The 20,577-nt window shown below is 43.9% G+C and overlaps 1 protein-coding gene across 5 annotated transcripts in view; it reads right to left on the minus strand.

Annotated features, from left to right (window-relative positions):
- myt1b (myelin transcription factor 1b) overlaps nucleotides 1–20,577 on the minus strand; it is a 106,872-nt gene that overhangs the window by 64,065 nt on the left and 22,230 nt on the right. The window contains exon 2 of one of the 5 annotated variants that reach the window (XM_089002483.1): nucleotides 20,156–20,310. The exons of the other annotated variants lie outside the window; for them this stretch is intronic. The gene's annotated coding sequence lies outside the window, so the exon portion shown is untranslated. The remainder of the gene's footprint in view (nucleotides 1–20,155; nucleotides 20,311–20,577) is intronic. 5 annotated transcript variants of the gene reach the window in all.

Here is a 20,577-nt window from a genome sequence, read left to right on the forward strand (position 1 = left end):
AAAAAAATATGGATACTAAGTTGGCAGCATGAGCTTGTGACTTTTTAATATTAAACTGGGATTTAAAACTCATATTGGCAAGGACATCGATGAGAAGGTTTCTTCAGCCGTCATCTGTACAAAAGTGAAGGTTGGCAAGGACAGGCTTGTTCACTTAGGAGTGTGAAACACACAAGCAACCAGCAGAGGGGGAGGAGGGAAAATAAAAAAGCAATGTCAGAGAATACCTTTTCCACCATGCACAAATGAGCACAATCCCGAGTGCCTGTACTTTGCATTATCAATCGAGACTACAACTTTGCTCATCATCTTTATTTTTGGGTTGCGGCGACCCTAGTGGGGAGAAGCGGATCAGAAAATGGATGGATGGATATTTGTTGATTTATTTGGCTGACAAGAAAAGAGGCACCACTGATACTGTTTCTTTGTTGTTTTGCCACTGTTAGATGAATTTCAATGAAAATAAATTTTCCATAAAATTGGAATATGAAATAATTTTCATGCGAAAGGATGCATGTTACCACCTAGACAATTGCAAAAAAAAAATTAAATATATCTTTGAAATGTTCGAATGAAACCAAGCATTAAAATATATAGATGTGCTTTTTCATTGTGTTGTGACTTTTACATCTATCACTGTGGGTCTGATGCACCAGTAGGAAGACAATGTGTGAAATATCTCTCTGTTTTATTTGACTGCGTGTGCAATTTTAACACAGAGCACAGTGGTTTTATCGTTAAAAATGACTGGCATTCATAAAAGTCGAACAGCACTCATGTGAGGCACATAGAGAGATATTTCTGTGACAGGTTCTTTACTGAGGTCCTTGAGTGGTTAGGCCACACACACAAATGGATTTCTTCATCTAAATCATCCAAAGGGAAGAAAGCTCCAAATAACAGCACACTGCAATATTAGTTGAGGACCAATTAGAGATGAGAAGAAGTCAAGGATGTTTCACTTCTAATCCAAGAAACTTTGTCAGCAAACTAAAGTCTGACTGGTAGACTCTGCTATGATAGGTCCCTGCTCTCCTGAGAGCAGGGACCTATCATAGCAGTCCGGCACCGGGTCGGATATATCGATAGTCCCGGTTATATCGATATATTTTTTATACGCCCTTGAATATATATATAACGATATATATTATATATATATATATATATATATATATATACATAGTCTATATATATATATATATATATATATATATATATTGAATATATATAACGAGATATATATATATATATATAGGGCCTAAACTACCAGTAAGACTTTAGTTTGCAGTCGAAGTTTCTTGGATTAGAAGCGAAACGTCCGACACCTTCAAAGAAGTACAGATGACGGCTGAAGAAACCTTTTCATCGATGGACCCCTCCTGTACGACTGAGAGCTTACACAGACGTCAAGGATGTTTTATTAACCGGATTGCGCACCAGAGATGCAATTTCAGAAGAATTTTGTCTAATCTTGCCTTTCCTGAAATGAATCGCACCTATTAAATGAGAGGACTCACATCAGAGGTTTTCCTTGTACTACATTAGACAGCAAATAGTCAGTGGCTCTTTTTTGAGCGGCATAATGATTTACTGGCCTCAACAATAAAATAAATACATAACAATAAAATCAGTTTCACTTCTGGTTAATGTGGACGAATGTCCCTGCAGCCTTTTCTCACCATCTGTTAACATCATTTGCACTTGGAAATTGATGGAAGCGTGTGTGTGTGTGTGTGTGTGTGTGTGTGTGTGTGTGTGTGTGTGTGTGTGTGTGTGTGTGAGACATAAAGAGAGAGAGAGAGATCATCACTTTTCAACAAGCAAAAAACAAACAAACAAACAAAAAAGAATAGGGAGGACATTTATATATCACGTAACACTTGTTCTTCGAAGTGAGAGAAAAACAACAATTTACTATCTTTTCTGTTGCACCACTGCAAAGTATTCACTTTTGTCACGGCTTGGACTATGAAGATAGCGAGGAGCATTGTGGCAACAGTATGACTATATTGCCACGACAGATTTATTTGTAATGTTTCAGTAATTGACAACTTCTGCACTATGAATTGTCCTGCTTCGTAGCTAAATTGGTAACACAAAAAGAATATCAACAGTTGGAGTGATATTTTCATTCCCTGAGCAAGTGTAGCATTGTGAGCTCTATCACTGCGGCTGGTTAGACCATTAGTATTCAAAAGTATTCAAAAGTGTTCACCCATCCATCTTCTGCCGCAGGTTGCTAGGATTAGCAGCTTCAGTAGGGAAGCCCAGACTTCCTTCTCCCCAGCCACTTCTTCCAGCTCTTCCTGGCGAATCCCGAGGCGTTCCCAGGCCCGCTGGGTGACATAGTCTCTCCAGCATGTCCCGGGTTGTCTCTGGAGTCTTCTGCCAGTGGGGCATGCCCAGAACAAACACTCACCAGGGAGGCGGAGGCATTGTGATCAGATGTCCGAGCCACCTCACCTGGCTCCTCTCGATCTGGAGGAGAAGTGGCTCGAGTCTGAGCCCCTCCCAGATGACCAAGCTTCTCACCTTATCTCCAAGGGAGAGCGAGGACAGAGAAGGCTCATTTCTTCCGCTTGTATCAGGAATCTCGTTCTTTCGGTCACGACCCATATCTTGCGACTATAGATGACGGTTGGGACGTTGATCGACCGGTAAATTGAGAGCTTCCCCTTTGGCCCAGCTCCTTCTTCACCATGACAGATTGGTACAAAGTCCAAAGGCGGGGACCCTGGCTGTCCGATCCTCAGCTACAGAAGCTAGCTCAAAAGTGTCCACGAATTAAAAAAAAAAGGTATGTTTGCATTGTTGTGGGCAGGAACACATCCGCACTGATTTGCAGCCAATCAAAGCAGCTTCTCTCATTCTCTTTCAACGCAGCACATAAAACTCACATTGATGGCCAAGAAGAAAACAATTAGCTTGAGTGCATTTATAAGAAACTGCAAGTAGGTCTGCACTAGTAGATTATGGTAAACTGTCTCAGCAGATCTCAAATCGGTTAATCAGGACCTTGGAGACTGCTTTCCACCATGATCTTTAGTTAGGCACCCGATCCGCAAAGAAAGGTTGAGGCTATTTGACAGAGAAAACAACAACAACCAGTAAGTTGGCAGCCAGTCCCAGAGCCATAGACTCACCTTGACCTGGCAGTCAAATAACAACTATATATAAGATATATATAAGATCAGTCACAATCATTTCACCAAGCGGAGGTGCAATGCCGTCACATATAAGTGGTAGCTAATAGTTAATGGCATAAGCCTCTGATAATAATATTATAATAATATTTGGCTTAGCTAGTCCTGTAACGCTGTTGAGTATTTGTGTTTGGAGATGTCAAGCACAATACTGTTACACTAACTGAAGTGCATTTAAGAGGCTTGGTGATGAAATGCATCCATAAGAAGTGATAACGCAAATGAATCTCTGGGTACTCACTTCAAAAGTGTGTGTGAGTGTTCGTGTGTGTGTGTGTGTGTGTGTGTGTGTGTGTGTGTGTGTGTGTGTGTGTGTGTGTGTGTGTGTGTGTGTGTGTGTGTGTGTGTGTGTCTGTCTCTTGAAAAATGTTGGCTTCTGAAATGCAACACTTTCTTGGTTTTTGCAAAAGATTGTAGGATACTATAATTTTTGTTCTTCTGTTTTCCTTATAACATAACTTTGCTGCTGTAAAGAATGTCTCCATTGCAAGACAAATAAAGGTTGTCTTACTCTTAAATTTTGAGGGAAATTCTAAATCACTTTCAATCGTATGACTTCAACTACGACTTCTTCTCCCGCAATTAAAAAGTATTACTATTGTCAGTTTAATAACCATGTCGATAGCATGAATAAAAATAGGACAGCCAGTTCCATCTATCTAACAATATAACCATCGCTATTTTTACTGCACCAACTCATCCTGCCATTCGTGCCAACTAGTAAGACTATAACTATTACTATTACCATATTCGAACCGCTACTCCCATTCGCTCATCTCACTATTATACTACAATCGCAACGTTATGCCCACTAAAACACCTACAGGACTATCATGCTATGTTAACAACATATTACCACCATGTGCATTGCTCTTACTAACGAGACGCTCATGACTACAAGTCACCATTATTACGACCGTTATGAGTAGTGACGCTTACCACATCTATTTTTCATTGCAACGGCACCTTGCACTAAGCATAACAAATGCTACCACTGCTGCTAATGCATCCCCAACTGCATCCGCTATCATTGCCCTCACAAATAATATAATGCAATACAATAAATCCTGATTTATATAGCACTTCCACTGCAGCTGTAACAAAGCGATTAACACAACAGTTGACATAAAGTAAAATAAAAAACACGCACATGACATAAATACTACAACTACTTCTTTCCATTCCAAAATTATATATACAGCTACTGTTCTAATCTGACATCAGGGATTTGTATTGTCCGACAAAAATCACCGCCAATACTGCCAGGGTGAGTTCCACCACTTTTAGGACAGAATACTACACTCGTGACCACAACCGCTGATGGAAAAATTGCGGCCACACTACGTGCAACTAGTAGCAGTTGTAAAAATCAATATCGAAGACTGCACAAAATCTGCACACACAAACAAACCAAGCCACAAATTTCAGATTAATAATGTAATTTTCTATCTAAATTCGTATTTATGTGAAGCAAAAAGTTCCCCTGAGAATGCTGTATTATTCATAAGGATCAGTAAGGAGGAGGAAGTAAATCATTTAGCAGAATGCATGTCTGTTTGCATGGATGTGTTTGAACGCCCGATACAAAAACACGCGAACGGCACAGTGTGTCCGAGATTAACACAAATATGTGCATTTCCATGTATCTATAGGAGTCATTCTTCTTTTTTTCATGTTTGAATAGGTAATGTTTATGATAGCTCTATGCCTTTGTGAGATTGAAGGAGGAATTTGCATCTGTTTACGTGCGAATGGATGTATGTTTGTGCATTCGAGTGATTATCTGAGAGGGGAGCTCAGTGTGAGCATGAATGTTAATGTGTGTTTGTGAGTGACAACTGGTTGGGTAATGAATGTCTGTGTGGAGAAGTGTGTGATTGTGCGTAAGTGGCGAGAGGTTGTAGATGATCCGTGTGAGTGCATGGGTGTGTGTTTGTGTGTGTGTATGTATCTTAGCACATGTGAGTGTGCGTGCGGAGATACATTGGCTATACAATGCGTGCTAATATGAACATGCATTGCTACTTGGTATTCCAGGCCGCTCGTTTCTCGTCTGTCAAGTGTGTGCAAGGGAATCGCAATTGGAGAGATTGAAAGTTTAAGGAGTCGTAAAGCCTGCATACAAATGACACACATGTCTTCTCCTTTGGCCCAATCGCATATATTGCTATATGCCAGCTATAATTTTGACACAATAGCGTCAGTTCAATACCATCTTTTAAACTGCTTTGGAAAATGAACAGGTTAAACTGAAGCAAAACTGCTGCCCATCCCACCGAATCGTCTGTGGTCTTCACTTAACGTTCTTGTCTATCTTAAACTGTGACAGGAATGTGATCTCTTGCAAAGTTATTTGATGTGAAAAATATTAAAATATTTTGTGGTGTTGAATGCACAGGTGAAGCCAAACCCTTCACAAAAACCAAAAACTTGCTGATTGAGAGAACATTTTTTTGACAGTATTATATGCCGTTCACCCCGCAGGTAAGCTGGGCAAGTCTTTAGGTCACCTTAATGACCACAAGCAGTATAGAGACCGGATGGCTGAATCTGTGTTTTAATCCATGTGAGCACAGGCACAGCTTTTTCATGTTAAAAAAAACAAACATTTTAATATCTTAAAAATCTGATATCCGACAAATAAAAATAAATAAATAATTGGCATCCAAAAAAAATATGTGAAGGTACATATAAAGCTACCCGAGATTAAAATGTGTGGTTTTACGGTATATAATTATAAATAGTATATAATAGTATAATGTAGCCACAAGGGGGCACAAGCCAGTGTATTATTGTGCCGTTCCCAAACCCAGATAAATACAGAGGGTTGTGTCAGGAAGGGCATCCGACGTAAAACATTTTGGCAAAACAAATATGCGAATCAAACCTCTGAATCCCATACCGGTTCGGTCGAGGCCCGGGTTAACAACGGCCGCCATTGGTACTGTTGACCTTCAGGGTGCCAGTGGAAAATTGACTACTGTTGGTCGAAGAAGGAGAGGAGGGGGGTGTGCCCGGAGGAAAAGAGAGAAATGGAATGCCAAGAGTATAGAACTAAGAGTAGGAACTTTGAATGTAGGAACAATGACAGGTAAAGGAAGAGAGCTGGTTGACATGATGCAGAGAAGGAAGGTAGACATACTGTGTGTCCAGGAGACCAAGTGGACAGGGAGCAAGGCTAGAAGCTTTGGGTCAGGGTTTAAGTTGTTCTATCATGGTGAAGACAGAAAGAGAAATGGAGTTGGGGTTATCTTAAAAGAGGAGTTTCTTAAAAGTAAAAAGAGTATCAGATAGAATGATGAATCTGAAGCTATAAATTAAAAGGCGTGATGTTCAATGTTGTTTGTGGGTATGCCCCACAAGTAGGATGTGAGCTGGCGGAGGAGAAATTTTGATTGGACTTTGATGAAGTCATACAGAACATCCCGAGAAGTGAGAGGGTTGTAATTGGTGGAGACTTCAATGGAGATGTTGGCGCAGGAAACAAAGATGATGAGGAGGTGATGGGCAGGTTTGGACTCCAGATGAGGAACGCTGAAGGACAGATGGTGGTTGACTTTGCTAAGAGAATGCAAATGGCTATTGTGAATACTTTCTTTCAGAAGAGACAGGAACATAGGGTGACCTATAAGAGTGGAGGCAGAAGTACACAGGTAGACTACATTTTGTGTCAACGGCGCCATCTAAAGGAAATCAGTGACTGCAAAGTAGTGGTTGGTAAGAGTGTAGCCAGACAGCATAGGTTGGTGGTGTGTAGGATGACGCTGGCAGTGAGGAAGATGAAGAAACCAAAGGCTGAAGTGAGGACAAAATGGTGGAAGTTGAAAAAGGAAGAGTGTTGCATGACATTTAGGAAGGAGGTAAGACACGCACTGGGTGGAAAAGTGGTCCTTCCAGATGACTGGCAAACTACAGCTAACATAATCAGAGACACAGGTCGGACAGTACTTGGTGTATCAAGTGGAAGAAAGGTAGATAAGGAGACTTGGTGGTTGAATGGGGAGGTGCAGGAGTGTATACAGAGAAAGAGGTGAGCAAAGAAGAAGTGGGACACTGAGAGGACGGACGAGAGTAGACAGCAGTCCAAGGAGATGTAGCGCACGGTTAAAGTAAAGGTGGCAAAGGCCAAACAAGAGGCCTATGATGACTTGTATGCTCGGCTGGACAGCAAGGAAGGCGAGACTGATCTTTACAGGCTGGCGAGACAGAGAGACAAAGATGGGAAGGACCTGCAGCAGGTTCGGGTAATTAAGGGTAGAGATCGCAATGTCTTAACAGGTCCCAATTGTGTGATGGAAAGAGTACTTTGAAGAATTGATGAATGAGGAAAATGAGAAGGAACAAAGAGTAGAAGACGTGACTGTTGTGGACCAAGACGTAGCAAACATTAGCAAGGATGAAGTGAGGAGGGCGCTGAAGAGGATGAAGGGGGGAAAGGCACTCGGGCCTGCTGATTTACCAATCGAGGTATGGAAGTGTCTCGGAGAGGTGGCGGTGGTGTTCCTGACTGGGTTATTCAACAAGATCTTAGATGGTGAACAGATGCCTGAAGAATGGAGACGATGTGTACTCGTGCCCATTTTTAAGAACAAAGGAGATATGCAGAGTTGTACTAACTACAGAGGAATAAATTTGATGAGCCATACAATGAAACTCTGGGAAAGAGTAGTTGAAGCAAGACTAAGAGCAGAAGTGAGCATTTGTGAGCAGCAGTATGGCTTCATGCCAAACAAAGAGTACAACAGATGCAGTGTTTGCTTTAAGAATGCTGATAGAGAAGTACAGAGAAGGTCAGAAGGAATTGCATTGTGTCCTTGTAGATCTGGAGAAATCGTACGACAGGGTGCCCAGAGAAGGGCTATGGTATTGCACGATGCATGTCAGAGCGGTGCAAGACATGTATCATGACTGTAAGACAGTTGTGAGGTGTGCTGTCGGTGTGACAGAGGAATTCAAGGTGGAGGTGGGACTCCATCAGGATGATGGACAGACTGACAGACGATGTCAGACAAGAATCTCCTTGGACCATGATGTTTGCAGATGACATTGTGATCTGTAGCTAGAACGGGGAGCAGGTGGCGGAGAAACTAGAGATGTGGAGATATGCCCTGGAAATGAGAGGAATGAAGATCAATCGCAGCAAGTCGGAATATATGTGTGTGAATGAGAGGGCTCCAAGTGCAAGAGTGATGCTACAGGGAGAAGATATAAAAAAGGTGGTGGATTTTAAGTACTTGGGGTCAACTGTCCAGATCAATGGAGAGTGTGGAAAAGAGGTGAAGAAGCGTGTCCAGGCAGGCTGGAGCGGCTGGAGAAAAATGTCAGGTGTGATGTGTGATAGAAGGGTTTCAGCTAGGATGAAAGGAAAAGTCTATAAAAAAGTGGTGAGACCAGCCATGATGTTTGGACTGGAGACAGTGCCACTGAAGAAAAGACAGGAAGCAGAGCTGGAGGTAGCAGAGCTGAAGATGTTGAGGTTTTCTTTGGGAGTGACCAGGTTGGATAGGATCAGGAATGAGTACATTAGAGGGACAACTCATATTAGAGGCTTTGGAGAGAAAGTCAGAGAGGCCAGACTGAGATGGTTTGGACATGTCCAGAGGAGAGAGAGTGACTATATCGGCAGAAGGATGCTGAGCCTTGAACTGCCAGGCAGGAGACCGAGAGGAAGACCGAAGAGGAGGTTTATGGATGTGGTCAAAGAGGACATGAAGGTAGCTGGTGTGAGAGAAGAGGATGCACAAAACCGGGATAGATGGACGACATTGATTCGCTGTGACGACCCCTGAAGGGAAAAGCCGAAAGGAAAAGAAGAAAGAAGAAGATATAATAATATATATATAAAAAAACAAAGAACTATGCATACGCATGCAAATTCTTCAGGGTAATGAGTAAGGGCTTCCTCACACAAGACACAAGCAGATGTACATACTGTATAAACATGGAAAAATAAATACATGGGGGGAATTATTTGAAAGCTTAATTATTGCATGATACAAGCCCAATAAATTGATATTGCTTCACAATCTTGTGTGCTCACATACTGAGAGTAAACATAGCTTCTATGCACATAAACTGACAAGGGAAAACAGAGAAAAGAGACAAGAAAAAACAAGAAAACATGCTGTACATACATAATTGTGATCGTTGATTAAACATACAACCCCCGAGAAATGGGCACATTTGCCTCAAAGTTGTGGGAGTCTGTGTTCAAAGATCAGGTCTGGCACTTCCGCTGTGTAATGTTGTTCATTTATTTTCCGTACCGCTTTTTCCTCACTAGGGTCACGAGGGGTCCTGGGGCCTATCCTAGCTGTTTTCGGGTAGTAGGAGGGAGACACCCTTACCGGTTACCAGCCAATCGCTGGGCACAAAGAAACAAACAACCATTCGCCCTCACACTCAGACCTATGGAGATTTTGGAGTGTTTAATCAGCCTGCCATGCATGTTTTTGGAATGTGGAAGGAAATCGGAGGGCCTAGGTCAGCCATGGGCAAACTACGGCCCGCGGGCCACATACGGCCCGTTAGGCTTTTTAATCCGGCCCGCCGAACCTGCCCAAATTATAGTAAAAACAGTGTCTGAAACTCATGACAAAAAGTTAGCAGAAAACAGGGTAGATTACCGAAAAGTTGCCTGCCCCATTTTTCACAACTTGAAGCACAATGAGACAACTAATCACATTAAAAGACATTGTCACAAAGTTTATAGTTTTTTTTTAATCATGAATGTACCGACTACAAATGCTACCTTGCTTAATTTACGGTAAATGTGCATGGCTAGATTTTGCTGCAGTAGTCGATTGCGGTGCACAATGCAACGTTTGCATTGCTTCCTACGAGCCACTAAGCCCCTTTCATTAGTCTCACGTACACTTTACAGTCACGGTTTAATGTAAATTTACGTTTTGTAGCGTCACATATGTTGTTAGCTTCTTTTGAATCTTTCTTCTGGGCTGAGGTTCTGTGCATCTATTTTGGAAAATGATATGAAATTGCACGACTTTATAACGCTTGCGAAAGTCCGGAAGAAAGAAGCAGGCTTCTGATTGGCTGCCGTGCCGAGTATGCAAATTTCACTGCTGGTAGCCTATGTCTGTGTGCTCGGCGACGTTACACGTATATTGTTTGCGCGTGAAGGCGAGGGTGTCAGTGGAGAGTTTGTTGAGCGCGCGGTCAGGACAAACCATCTATGATTTGGCGGAATTTAACACAAGTAGGTATTATTGAGCTTGAATATTTCGTTGTGGAATAATATGTTTTGAATTTTGAAAGCGATTCCATTTTTCGATAAATGTTGATTTCTTTAACTTTGCCCCTTCAATGAAAACTTATTAAAAACAGACGCAATCTTGATGAATCACGGTGCATATGTTATTTTAATCTACAGTAAAGTCTCGTTATATCGATATCAGATATATCGATAGTCCCGGTTATATCGATACTATTTCTATGCACGCACGGAGAAAATTACATGCAAACAGGGTCGGATATATCGATAGTCCCGGTTATATCGATATTTTTTCGGACTCCCTTGTATATCGATATAACGAGACTTTACTGTATTTCCATTTCCTCCTCCAAGTATCTGCGAAATAGTATGTAAACGCCATATTCCTTGAGACAAAACTACATTTAAAGGACAACCGGCACCATTTTTTTGTGTTCCCCACTGACATCAGAAAAACGTTTTATAGCATCTAAAATACCCAAAACAGGCAGGCTGATATTTTTAGTTAAATGAAAAACACCAATAAAAATGACTTCAAAATGAATCCGGAAATGGCCAGTTTCAGAAGGTCCCACCCCCATGTTCGTGATGTCACGCCAAGACGTCTTGCCTTGCTCGAGAATCAAAACAATGGCTTCAGATTCGGAGGAGATGTTTTCTTGTTAATAATAATAATACATTTCATTTGTAAGCGCCTTTCAAAACGCTCAAGGTCACTCATCCAGTTATGAATATGATTCAAATAGTTCTGAAGAGGAAAGCATAAATGTTTGCAATTGATTCAAGGAGTCCTCCCATATCAATTCGAGCCGTCAATGACAGCAATATAGCACCCAGAAAATGCAGAAGATTGCGCCCAAGCTCCTTGGAAATGGGCTGATTTGTCAGCTGGGAATTTATGTCAGCGAATATCAAATAGTTGTCTTGGTGCAACACACAAGGATTCACCATGGCGTTATTTATGTGTTTTCCTTCTAATTTCGCCATCAACACGGCTCAACACGAAGTTTTCAGACCAAACAAAGTACTCAAAATGCATTGTGTGTCGCTTTCTCGGTCAGGGGCGGTCCAAACGTGACGTCACATGGGGATCGTCATCAACTCGAAAACAAGACTTCGTGAATATTCAGCGCAAGTCTTAGAACGTAAACTATAGCTATATGCTGTGGAATCTTTGTAAAATACGCTCAGTCGAAGTCATTTGAAGTGATTTTATAAATTATGGACATAACTTGTCCGGAGGCATCGGTTGTCCTTTAATGCTTTAGGTTTAGTATTTCCGGCCCAAACACTCCCTCCAAGTGCTCCTGGCCCGGCCCCTCTGTCAAATTTTAGAACCCAATGCGGCCCGCGAGTCAAAAAGTTTGCCCACCCCTGGCCTAGGTAGTAACATGCAAACTCCACACAGGGAGGCTGGAGTGGGTATTGAACACACGACCTCTGCACTGTTAAGTCTGCATGCTAACAGGGCTGTCACTTGACTACCAGACTTTAGGTTAGGTTTACTGAAGACAAAACAGATGAGCTGTTTCTATTTATAACAACCAATGAGAAATAGCAACAGAAAGTCTTTACCCAAGAATTGGCAGCTCAGCTGAGTAAAGATCTTTCACTTTCAAGCCATGGTCAAAAACCAAGGCCAAACCGTGATCAGATCTCTCGTAAACTTTCTTAGATGCATAGCTTAACTTCTCACAACCTGCACGTAAAAGAATATTCAATGAAGTTATCAAAGTGGAGCCTGGGGTCTTTGCTTGCGGTGTACAAGTGAACATGTTTGGAATTGAAAACAAGTGAGTGTCATGACAGGATATAAAAGGATCATCCCCAAAAGGTTCTGTTGCTCTCAAGCAAGGATGGGTTCACCACTTTGTAAACAAATGCATGAACAAATTGTGGAAGAACAATGTTCATCAACATACAATTGCAAGGACTTTAGAGATTTCACCATCTGCCGTCCATAATATCACCAAATAATTTATAGAATCTGGAGAAACCTTTGCATCTAAGGGGCTAGGCTAAAACTGATATTGATTGGATTGGATTTGCCTTTATTAGTCTCGCAGTGGAGAAATTTACATTTCACAGCAGCAAAGTTATGAAAGGAATGAAAGGAGAAAAACAAAATAAATGAGCTGCTGGAAAGGCAGCCACTCTCGCGGCGCCATCTTGAAGTCCATCCATCCATCCATCCATCCATCCATCCATCCATCTTCTGCCGCTTATCCGGGGTCGGGTCGCGGGGGCAGCAGCTTCAGTAGGGAAGCCCAGACTTCCCTCTCCCCAGCCACTTTTTCCAGCTCGTCCTGGCGGATCCCGAGGCGTTCCCATGCCAGCTGGGAGACATTTTCTCTCCAGCGTGTTCTGGGTCGTCCCCGGGGTCTCCTGCCAGTGGGGCATGCCCGGAACACCTCATGAGGGAGACGTCCCGGGGGCATCCTAATCAGATGCCCGAGCCACCTCATCTGGCTCCTCTCGATGTGGAGGAGAAGCGGCTCGACTTTGAGCCCCTCCCGGATGACGGAGCTTCTCACCTTATCTCTAAGGGAGAGCCCGGACACCCGACGGAGAAAGCTCATTTCGGCCGCTTGCATCCGAGATCTCGTTCTTTCGGACACAACCCATAGCTCGTGACCATAGATGAGGGTTGGGACGTAGATCGACCGGTAGATTGAGAGCTTTGCTTTTTGGCTCAGCTCCTTCTTCACCACGACAGATCGGTACAAAGTCCGCATCACGGCAGACGCCGCACCGATCCGCCTGTCGACCTCTCGATCCCTTTCACCCTCACTCGTGAACAAGACACCCAGATACTTAAACTCCTCCACTTGAGGCAAAATCTCCTCCCCGACCCGGAGAGGGCACTCCACCCTTTTCCGACTGAGAACCATTGTCTCAGATTTGGAGGTGCTGATTCTCATCCCAACCGCTTCACATTCGGCTGCGAAACGCTCCAGCGAGAGTTGGAGAGCTCCACTTGAAGGCCCCAACAGTACAACATCATCTGCAAAAAGCAGAGATGCTATACTGAGGCCACCAAAACGGAAACCTTCAACGCTTCGGCTGCGCCTAGAAATTCTGTCCATAAAGGTTATGAACAGAATCGGTGACAAAGGGCAGCCTTGGCGGAGCCCAACCCTCACTGGAAACGATTCCGACTTACTGCCGGCAATACGAACCAGACTCTGACATCGGTCATATAGGGACCGAACGGCCCGTATCAGCCGCTCCTGTACCCCATACTCCCGAAGTACCCTCCACAGAACTCCACGAGGGACACGGTCAAATGCTTTCTCCAAGTCCACAAAACACATGTAGAGTGGTTGGGCGAATTCCCATGCGCCCTCGAGGACCCTGCTAAGGGTGTAGAGCTGGTCCACTGTTCCGCGGCTGGGACGAAAACCACACTGTTCCTCCTCAATCTGAGGCTCGACTTTCCGACGGACCCGCCCCTCTAGGACCCCTGAATAGACCTTTCCAGGGAGGCTGAGGAGTGTGATCCCTCTGTAGTTGGAACACACCCTCCGGTCCCCCTTTTTAAAAAGGGGGACCACCACCCCGGTCTGCCAATCCAGAGGCCAATGTTGCAGAGGCGTGTCAGCCAGGACAGCCCCACAACATCCAGAGCCTTTAGGAACTCCGGTCGGATCTCATCCACCCCCGGGGCCTTGCCACCGAGGAGCTTTTTAACCACCTCGGTGACTTCAGTCACAAGGATCGGAGGGCCCACCTCTGAGTCCCCAGACACTGCTTCCTCCAAGGAAGGCGTGTTGGTGGAGTTGATGAGGTATTCGAAGTACTCTGCCCACCGGTTCACGACGTCTCGAGTCGAAGTCAGCAGCGCCCCACCCTCACTGTACACAGTGTTAGTGGTGCACTGCTTTCCCCTCCTGAGACGCCGGATGGTGGACCAGAATTTCCTCGAAGCGGTCCGGAAGTTGGCTTCCATGGCCTCACCGAACTCTTCCCATGCCCGTGTTTTTGCCTCGGCGACCACTGAGGCTGCATTCCGCTTGGCTAGTCGATACGTGTCAGCTGTCTCAGGAGTCCCACAGGCTATATAAGCCCGGTAGGACTCCTTCTTCAGCTTTACGGCATCCCTTACTACTGGTGTCCACCAGCGAGTACGGGGATTGCCTCCACGACAGGCACCAACCACCTTACGGCCGCAACTCTGATTTGAGGACATGGTCCATTCGGACTCAATGTCCCCCACCTCCCCCGGGACATGTGTATAGTTCTGCCGGAGGTGGGAGTTGAAACTCCTTCTGACAGGGGATTCTGCCAGACGTTCCCAACAAACCCTCACAACACGTTTGGGTCTTCCAGGTCGGACTGGCATCTTCCCCCACCAACGGAGTCTACTCACCACCAGGTGGTGATCAGTTGACAGCTCCGCCCCTCTCTTCACTCGAGTGTCCAAAACATGAGGCCGCAAATCCGATGATACAACTATAAATTCAATCATCGAACTGCGACCAAGGGTGTCCTGGTGCCACGTGCACATATGGATACCCTTATGTTTGAATAAAGTGTTTGTTATAGACAATCCGTGTTGAGCACAGAAGTCTAATAACAAGACACCACTCCTGTTCTGATCGGGGGGGCCATTCCTCCCAATCACGCCCTTCCAGGTCCCACTGTCATTGCCCACATGAGCATTGAAATCGCCCAGCAGAACAAGGGAGTCCCCAGGGGGAGCGCTCTCCAGCACACCCCCTAAGGTCTCCAAAAAGGATGGGTACACTGAACTGCTGTTTGGTGCATAGGCACAGACAACAGTCAGAACCCGTCCCCCCACCTGAAGGCGGAGGGAAGCAACCCTTTCGTCTACTGGGGTGAATCCCAATGTACAGGCGGCGAGTCGGGGGGCAATAAGTATGCCGACACCTGCTCTACGCCTGTCACCGTGGGCAACTCCAGAGTGGAAGAGAGTCCAACCCCTCTCGAGAGGGCTGGTACCGGAACCCATCTTAAAGTCAAAAGAACAAAAAAAACTAAATAACAAATAACATGACAACACAAACACACAGAGAGACATTCATTCGTAAGCACTTTCTGTACCCTCTTTGTCACATAAAGCAGTTCCAGATGAAAGAGGAGAGGATCAAAGCGTCTCTTCACCAGTGGATCAGGGGCATCATGGTGGAATGTGCACGTCGACTACAAGCTAAATGTTGAAAGCAAACATGCAGCTGTAGCATCCATTGATGAAAAGAGATTGTCTCACATCTCCTGTCCCACATAAATCAGCTTCAATTCCATCCCGCGACAGTTCCATATACGCATCGGCGCTCTGCGCTGACGCTCCTTCCTTCTTATCGCGGACTCCTCAAGCCATGTATCCATCCAGCCGCAGACTGTCCAACAGCACCGACCTTCCACTGAACAAAGCGGGGCTGTGAAGATGCTGCCCATTGCAGGCGCAAAAAAGCACAATGGCCCCAGAGCTGTCCAGCGATGACAGTCGAATGGCACCGACATTCCTCCCATTCAAAAACAGTACTGGCATATTCATGCTGCCGAAAAGGCGCAACCGCTCTGCACAGTCTCCTCCTTGATGAATGTCGTGGTCACAAATGCTGAAAAACAATCCGTATCCGTTCCACATGACGCACAACAACACAAAGTGACAAAAGAACACACAAAAACAAGACAAAAACAACAAAAAAAGCAAGGCTCATCAGAGCACTTGCTGACGGCTGCCTACTCGGGCGCCATCTTGGACTCCTTTTTTTTTTTTTGATTGTGATTGCCTATCCCCTTCAATCCTTCAGGCTATACTGCATTAAAAAAAACGGCATCATGGTAGAAAGGATATTCAGAATCAGAAAACCTTTATTATTATTGCCACTTGGGCTCAGGAACAATTCAAAAAACAATTTGCAGTTAGCACAATTCGTTGCCACATATACAAATGCAAGTTAAAACTCTACCACATAAATAAAGTCATTGCCATATATCAACAGCCAGAAATGGCACCGGCTCATTTGGGCCCATGCTCATCTGAGATGAAAAGACACAGGGCGAAGATGTTTGCTGTGGTCTGATGAGTCCTCATTTTAAATATTGGCAGGAAATCATAGGTGGCATGTTCTCCGCCCCAAAGAGAAAAAGGACTGTTTGGATTGTTATCAGTGCAAGGTTCAAAAGGCAGTGTCTGTAATGGTCTGTTGATAAGCTTTGTTGCGCTTTCTGTCTCTTCCCTGAGTCTTCTTCAGCATCTCAATCAGCAAATGTCTTGTAATTGCCAAATAAAGTGAATTGTTAAATCACTTTTTTTTATTTGCTAAATCCATCTTTTTTTTATTTGCTAATTTCCGTTCTTCAGATTTGAATATATCTCACAGTCATTTTGATGTTTTGCCTATTGAACCTGACAGATAAAATATGGTGCACAATAATTTTGAGCACATTTTTTTTTTTTCAGGAGATACTTCGGACATTATCTAATAATGTATACCAATGTAATATTCTGAGCCGATCAGAATCAACCATGGTCTAGTACTGTGTGTAATAATAATACTGTGTGTAACATCAGGAAACAAGTACATTGAAGAAAAAAAAAACATGTTTCAATCGAAATGTGTTTTTTATATTTATAATTATTTGCTTGATAAAATAGATATAGAGCGGCTCAGTGTACCAATGGTTAGCGCGTCGACCTCACAGGGCACAGAGACTGCGGTTTCAATCCCGTGGCTTTCCCGTGTGGAGTTTGCATGTTCTCCCCAGAACTGCATTAATGTCTTCTGTGTACTCTGGTTTCCTCCCACATTGCAAAAAAAGACGTGGTAGGATGACTGAACGCTCTAAATCAGGGGTCGGGAACCTATGGCTCGCGAGCCATATATGGCTCTTTTGATGATTGCATATGGCTCGCCGATAAATATTACATATTATAATACATATTGTCGTTTTTTTTCGCGGTTCATTTCCCGTTGGGGCTGCAGTTGGCGGAAAGCGCAATTTTGATTGGATGACACTGACAGAGAATGGCCGAAAGCGCCACGTTGATTGGATGATAGTGGCCGTCATGTTGACACAGGTAAACGGCCCTTAAAATGAGCGTGAATGGACCGGAGCATTAGAGGATAGAAAATGTTCTGATTCTAATTTGCAATGAAACAATACCATCGATGAAATAGTCGAATGTCAGTGACATTTTAACAAGCTCGATGTTAACGTTAGCATCAACATACTTCTGCGAGAAGTAGATTGCAGATAGCAAGTGTGGAAGCTTACGAGCCGTGTGCTGGCTAGCTAGCAGTAACTTCGCCTCTGGACCGGCAAATTGAATTTCATTCCGATCGTTTTCCTGGATTTTTACCAAACACGAGGAACGGAAAACCATCCATGTTAACGGTGAGTACTATCACAAAGTTATTTTAAATAATACATTCTGATATTTTGTTGAAAAGTGGCCGCGCGTGCGCGTGTGTGTGTGCGTGCGCGCACGCGAGCGTTTGTATGTGCGCGCGAGTGCGTGTGGCTCTCGCTGAAAAACATTTCTATATATTTTACTTTTATGGCTCTCTTAGTCAAAAAGGTTCCCGACCCCTGCTATAAATGGTCCCTGAGTGTGAATCTGAGCATGGATGGTTCCTTGTCTCTTTGTGCCTTGAGATTAGTTGGCAACTCATTCAGGGTCTCCCCCTGAACTGCCGAAGACAGCTGGGATAGCCTACAGTACCACCTGCGACCCATGTGAGGATTGGATTGTATTTGCCTTTATTAGTCACGCAGTGGAGAAATTTCACATTTCACAGCAGCAAAGTTATGAAAGGAATGGAAGTAGAAAAACAAAATACAGGAGCTGCTGGAAAGGCTGCCACTCTGGCTGCGCCATCTTGAAGTCAAAAGAACAAAAATACACAAATAACACATAAGACCACAACACAAAGACACAGAGAGTCATTCATTCTTAAGCACTTCCTGTACCCTCTTTGTTAAACGAAGCAGTTCCAGATGAAAGAGGAGAGGATCAAAGCATCTCTTCACCGGTGCATCAGGGACATCATTATATAGGATAAAGAGGATTGTAAAATGGATGGATGGAAACTATGTCTTATGTAAAAGTATTGAAAACAATAATTTGTTTACATACAAATGTTTGTAATTTTGATACTTTCTAAACCTGTAAATGTATGAAATGAAACTTTTAATATTTGGGTAGGAACCATATGTTTGGATTGGATTGGATTTGCCTTTATTAGTCTCGCAGTGGAGAAATTTACATTTCACAGCAGCAAAGTTATGAAAGAAATGAAAGTAGAAAAAGCAAAACACAGCATTGTTTCAACAGCAATTTGTAGTTATAGAGTTTGAGGATGAGACTGGCAGAAGGAGTTTCAAATCCTACCTCCGGGAGAACTTTATACATGTCCTGGGTGAGGTGGGGGACATTGAGTCGGAATGGACCATGTTCCGTACCTCCCTTGCTGAGGCGGCCAATCGAACTTGGGGCCGAAATGTGGTTGGTGCCTGTCGTGGCGGCAACCCCCGTACTCGCTGGTGGACACCAGTAGTAAGGGACGCCGTAAAGCTGAAGAAGGAGTCCTACCAGGCCTATATAGCCTGTGGGACCCCTGAGACAGCTGACAGCTGGCGAAAGGGGAAGCAGTGCACCACTAACACTGTGTACAGTGAGGATGGGGCGCTGCTGACCTCGACTCGAGACGTCGTGAACCGGTGGGCAGAGTACTTCGAAGACCTCCTCAACTCCACCAACACGCCTTCCTTGGAGGAAGATGTGTCTGGGGACTCCGAGGTGGGCTCTCTGATCTCTCTGGCTGAAGTCACCGAGGTGGTTAAAAAGCTCCTTGGTGGCAAGGCCCCACCGGAGTTCCTAAAGGCTCTGGATGTTGTGGGGCTGTCCTGGCTGACACGCCTCTGTAACATTGCGTGGTCATCAGGGAGAGTGCCTCTGGATTGAAGATTCCACCGCATATAGCTATATTTTACGTTTTAAGACTTGTGCTGAATATTCCGGAAGTCTTGTTTTTGAGTTGGTGACGAGTCCATACGTGACGTCACTGAAGGAACGCCCCTGACCAAAAAAAGGACACATTGTAGCAGTCCTTCCATCACGTCAATGCTTGCTTGGTCTGAAAACCTCGTGCTGCACCAGAAAGAGCCAGAAGAGGGCGTCCAAGCTCCATGTAAGGAATTTATTTTCCCCCAATGTTGCCTCAAAATGGCATGGAATAAATTATTTAATCGATTGCAAACATGTATGCTTTCCTCTTCAGAACTATTTGAATCATATTCATAATTGGATGTGTAACAAGAAAGCATATTCTCCTAATCTGAAGCCATTGTTTTGATTCTCCAGCAATGCAACACGTCTTGGCGTGATGTCACGAACTGGAGGCGGGACTTTCTGAAAATGCCCAATTCGCAGCTCAATTTTTTGCAGATTTTGGACACTTTAAGTCATGTTTATTGGTGTTTTGCATTTGAATAAAAATATCATACTGCGTGTTTTGGGTATTTTAGATGCTATAAAACGTTTTTCTGATGTCAGTCAGGAAACAAAAAAGTGACGGCGGTTGTCCTTTAAGGCTCATTATGAAGATGCAAAATACATCAACAACGGAAATTGTGCAACAACTATGCTTATTAAGCTTCAACAAATAGTGTCCTTAGCTCACAATTGTTTACTGAGTGTTGTTAAAAGGAAAGGTAATGTTCCAGTGAGGTTGTTGTGTGGTATACTCGCCTGGCTTGTGTGCGGGCAGCATGAGATCAGTGTGTGTGTGAATGGTCATTTTCCTCTTCAAATGCACCCTGCAACTGACTGGTGACCAATTAATGAGTAAAGTCTGCATTCTGCCCGAAGTCAGCAGGGATGCGCTACAGTCACTGCCCATGACTCTGTTCAGGATAAAGACAATGAAAAATGGTTCAAATCAGTTTGAATTTTTTATTAAATATTTGTGTTGTTTTACACTGAACAGGTTATTTATCTATTTATTTATTTTTACACAACAACCCAACATTTGAATCCAGATTTCCTTGTATGACACCGAAGACATCAGTCAATGGATGGTGCAGTTTTGTTTGGAGATTACCAAAGGAGGTAGAAGGATTAGTTTGAAGTGACACGTGATAAGCGAGGCAAGAGAAGGATGTATGATCACT

The sequence above is a fragment of the Hippocampus bargibanti genome, linkage group LG01 (assembly GCF_051943395.1).
Source record: "Hippocampus bargibanti isolate YZ-2025 linkage group LG01, ASM5194339v1, whole genome shotgun sequence".
Lineage (NCBI taxonomy): Eukaryota > Metazoa > Chordata > Actinopteri > Syngnathiformes > Syngnathidae > Hippocampus > Hippocampus bargibanti.